Source organism: Vombatus ursinus, unplaced genomic scaffold (assembly GCF_900497805.2).
Source record: "Vombatus ursinus unplaced genomic scaffold, bare-nosed wombat genome assembly UNPS02009770.1, whole genome shotgun sequence".
Taxonomy (NCBI): Eukaryota; Metazoa; Chordata; class Mammalia; order Diprotodontia; family Vombatidae; genus Vombatus; species Vombatus ursinus.
The window spans coordinates 13,405,168-13,409,636 of record NW_020949548.1 but is presented as its reverse complement, the minus strand read 5'-3'; the positions used below and the strand labels follow the sequence as shown (position 1 = coordinate 13,409,636).

The 4,469-nt window shown below is 37.1% G+C and overlaps 1 protein-coding gene across 1 annotated transcript in view; it reads right to left on the bottom strand.

The window, feature by feature from the left end:
* Positions 1-4,469, bottom strand: part of SBF2 (SET binding factor 2) — a 485,589-nt gene that overhangs the window by 65,337 nt on the left and 415,783 nt on the right. The gene's annotated exons all lie outside the window — the stretch shown is intronic.

Genomic DNA, 4,469 nt, shown 5'->3' with positions numbered 1-4,469 from the left:
CACACACACACACACACACACACACACACACACACACACACACACACCCACACCCCAAATTACTTGAAATAGGCCCACTTCAAGCAATACACAATATCTTCATAATGAAAATCTCCTCAGTTTTGTCATTCCTCATAGACTTAGCAGTGAGGATCCTTGGTCAAATCTGGTTGTGCACGCCAGAACTGGTCATGCTGGGGAAAACAGCTCTCCATGCTATGCAGGCTTTGTGTTCTAATTCAACTTTGTCTCTTATGCCTAGCACAAATATAAGTTCATAAATGTAACTGGTGAATCTCCTGATCATGTAGCTGCCGCTCCTACAGTGGCTGGAAGAACCAAAGAAACTGGCATTGCTAGTGCCATATCTGAAAGTAATGTTCTTGAAGTCAATACAGATTTGGTTTTCTGTGGAGTGAAAAGGACCCCGGATGAGGCGTTAACAGACCCAAGTTCTGCCACTTGCTAGCTGTGTACAGCTGGGTGACTTCTCCTGTCCAGACTTCAGTTTCCCCATTTGTAATAGAAGGTGGTTGAATTTTCCAATGTCTAATACCCGATGTCCTTCCAAGCTGAGAAAAAGAGATGCTCATTTAAAGTCCCTATACCTTCCCTGAGCTCTGTGGATAAGGAAAAGAGCTGCTGCCCTCTGCAAACATTAGAAGCATTGCTCGTATCTCTCTTAAGGGCAGAGGGGAGAACTGAGCCCACTCACATGACTTGAGATGTTGATGCATTTTCTTTATCTATTCACCACAAACCTAGGTCTATAATTTGCACCTGCTTTTTTTTTTTTTAAACTAGAAAAGAAGAAAACAAAAAAAAAATTAGATTTTTTTCCCATTTAAAAGTGAAAAGGATTTAGATAAAAGAGGTAGCACTTCATTGAAAAGATTATGCCAAAAATGATAATGTCTCAAGCCTAAGGGAACTCTCATTCCTAGTCCTGTAGTAACTCAGACCTATTTAGACGGCACTATAACAATACAGCTTGGGTGAATTCCAGAGTGCCAGAAATTCAGTGAGGTCAATTACCTAAATTCACAAAAATGTTCAGACTTCAGTACACATGGTCTTAAATTGTTCTATACCAGGAGCAGAGGATGCCTTTGCTTTCACTGAGCCAAATGGGACAGAAGGAGGCAGCTGACATTAGAAAAGGCAAAAGGACAGGGAAGGATGCTAGGAGAACTCAAGGTGGTTTAGCTAGCAAGGTGGTGACCCGTAGGCAGAACTGCTGCCCACATCTTGCTTTGTTTCTTTGAGGGGGAATAAGTCAGAGCAGAGATACTCACCCTTTCTTGTCATGGACCCCTCTGATGAAGCCCAAGGATCCCTTCTCAGAGAAATTTTTTTTAAATGCATAAAAGAGGATACGTAGGACTATGAGGAAACCAATGATATTAAAATACAGTTACTAGCCTATTTTAAAACACAAATTCATGGATACGAGGTTAAGAAACCCTGACTTAGAGAAAGGATCTCATCCTTCATTTATTCATCTGCATGGAAACTTGCTATGGGTACTCACACTATTTTTTAAAAATGAAATTAAAATAATTTTTTTGGGAAAACAAAGATCTCCTTCCTAATCCCTACCACCACTGAGAAAGCAAGAAAAATAAAGTTACTGATGCAAACATGTAGAGTCAAGCAAAACAAATTCCTGCACTGGCCATGTAAAAAAATGTCTCAATCTGTACTCGAGGCCAGGAGATGAGTTTCACTGTGAGTCCAACGTAACTGTGGTTAGTCATTTTCTGATTAGAGTTCCCAAGTCTTTCAATGTTGTTTATCTTTACAATACTGTTTCTACTGTATAACCTGTTCTTCTGTTCCTGCTCACTTCTCTATCAATCAGTTCAAATAAGTCTGCACAGGTTTCTCTGAAATCCCCATCATCATTTCTTACAGCACAATGGCATTCCATCACATTCATATACCATAACTTCTTCAGTTTCAACAACTGATGGAACCCCTTTAGTATCCAATTATTTTGGCCACTAAAAAAAGAGTTGTTATGAATATTTTTGTACATACGAATCCTTTTCCTCTTTCCTTGGTTTCTTTGGGGTCATAAAGACATGGTAGTGGTATTGCAGGTCAAAGGTCATCAGTCCAACTCCACCAAGAGAATATTAACGTGCCTATTTCCCCACAACTTTTCTAGCATTCATCATTTCTCTTTTTTGTTCTACTCTGCCAATCTGATGGATGTAAGGTAGAACCCCAGAGGTGTTTTAACGTGTATTTATCTAATTATTAGTAATTTAAATAACTTTCATGTGGCTATTAAAAGCTTAGATTTCTTCCTTTGAAACCTACCCATTCATATCCTTTGACTACTTATCAAGTAGAGAATATTTTTTATTTTTATAATTTTGGATCAGTTCTATATATATCTTAGAAAGAGACCTTGGGGACAGCTAGGTGGCACAGTGGATAGAGCACCAGCCCTAGAGTCAGGAGGACCTGAGTTCAAATCTGGCCTCAGACACTTACTAGCTGTATGACCCTGGGCAGGTCACTTAACCCCAAATGCCTCCCCCCCCCCCCAAAAAAAAGAAAGAAAAAGAAAAGAAAAGAAAAATGAGACCTCGATCAGAGAAACTTGCAGGAAAGTCCTCCCCCACCCCCATTCCAATTTGCTTCTCTTCTAATTTTAGCTGAATTGATTGTTCAAAAATTTCTTAGTTTTATGCAATTAAAATCGTCCATTTTCCTTCCTGTAAACCTCTCATTTGGTTATGAACTTCGCCCCCATCTATAGATACTATAAGTCATTACTTTCTTGCCCCTTTAATTTATTTATTATATCACTCTTTATGTCTAAGACATATACCCATTTGTAACTTATCTTGGTTTATGGTGTGAGATGTTGGTCTTTACCTAGTTTTTTCCAGATGGTTTTCCAATTTTCCCAGGTTTTTGTTAAACAGTTGGTTTTTACCTAAATTGCTGGGGTCTTTCAGTTTATCAAATGCTATGCTACTGTGCTTGTTTATCTGTGCACCTAACCTGTTTTAATGATCTCTATTTCTTAATCAGTATCAATTTGTTTTGATACTGCTTTGCTGTATAGTTTGAGATTTGACAGTACTAGATTCACCTCTTTCCCACTTTTATCCACAAATTTCCTTGATATTCTTAACCTTTTGTTCCTCCAGGTGAATTTTGTTCTTAATTTTTCAAGCTCTACATAAAGTAATCCTTTGACAGTTTGATTTGTAAGGCACTGAATAAATTAATTTAGGAAATATTGTCATTTTTGTTATGTTGGCTTGGCCTACCCAGGAGCAATGAATATTTCCTCAATTATTTAAATCTGTTTTCATTTGTGTAAAGGGTGTTTTGTACATATAGTTTTTACATGTGTCCTAGCAGTAAAATACCAAGGTTTTCATACTTTTTGTAATAATTTTAAATGGAATTTCTTTTTCTATTTTTCTTCCTGCTGGATTTTGTTGGTAACATGTGAAATGTTAATAATTTATGGGGATTTATTTTATGTCTTGCAACTTTGATAAAATTGTTAATTGTTTTGATTAGCTTTTTTAGTTGTCTCTTCAGGGTTCTTCAAGTAAGTCATCATATCTTCTGCAAAAATTTTGTTTTTTCTTTGCCCATGCTTATTCTTGAAATTTCTTTTTCTTGTCTTACAGCTAGCATTTCTAGCACTATTTGGAAGAGCAATAATGATTACGGACATCTTTATTTTACCACTGATCTGATTGGACTTACGGGTCACCACCTTGCTAGCTAAACCACCTTGAGTTCTCCTAGCATCCTTCCCTGTCCTTTTGCCTTTTCTAATGTCAGCTGCCTCCTTCTGTCCCATTTGGCTCAGTGAAAGCAAAGGCATCCTCTGCTCCTGGTATAGAACAATTTAAGACCATGTGTACTGAAGTCTGAACATTTTTGTGAATTTAGGTAATTGACCTCACTGAATTTCTGGCACTCTGGAATTCACCCAAGCTGTATTGTTATAGTACCGTCTAAATAGGTCTGAGTTACTACAGGACTAGGAATGAGAGTTCCTTTAGGCTTGAGACATTATCATTTTTGGCATAATCTTTTCAATGAAGTGCTACCTCTTTTATCTAAATCCTTTTCACTTTTAAATGGGAAAAAAATCTAATTTTTTTTTGTTTTCTTCTTTTCTAGTTTAAAAAAAAAAAAGCAGGTGCAAATTATAGACCTAGGTTTGTGGTGAATAGATAAAGAAAATGCATCAACATCTCAAGTCATTCCAGAATTTTTAATAGTGTGAGTACCCATAGCAAGTTTCCATGCAGATGAATAAATGAAGGATGAGATCCTTTCTCTAAGTCAGGGTTTCTTAACCTCGTATCCATGAATTTGTGTTTTAAAATAGGCTAGTAACTGTATTTTAATATCATTGGTTTCCTCATCTGATTGGAAAAGATCTCTGCTTCTTTATGTGATGGCTGCCAAATCTTGTGTGATCC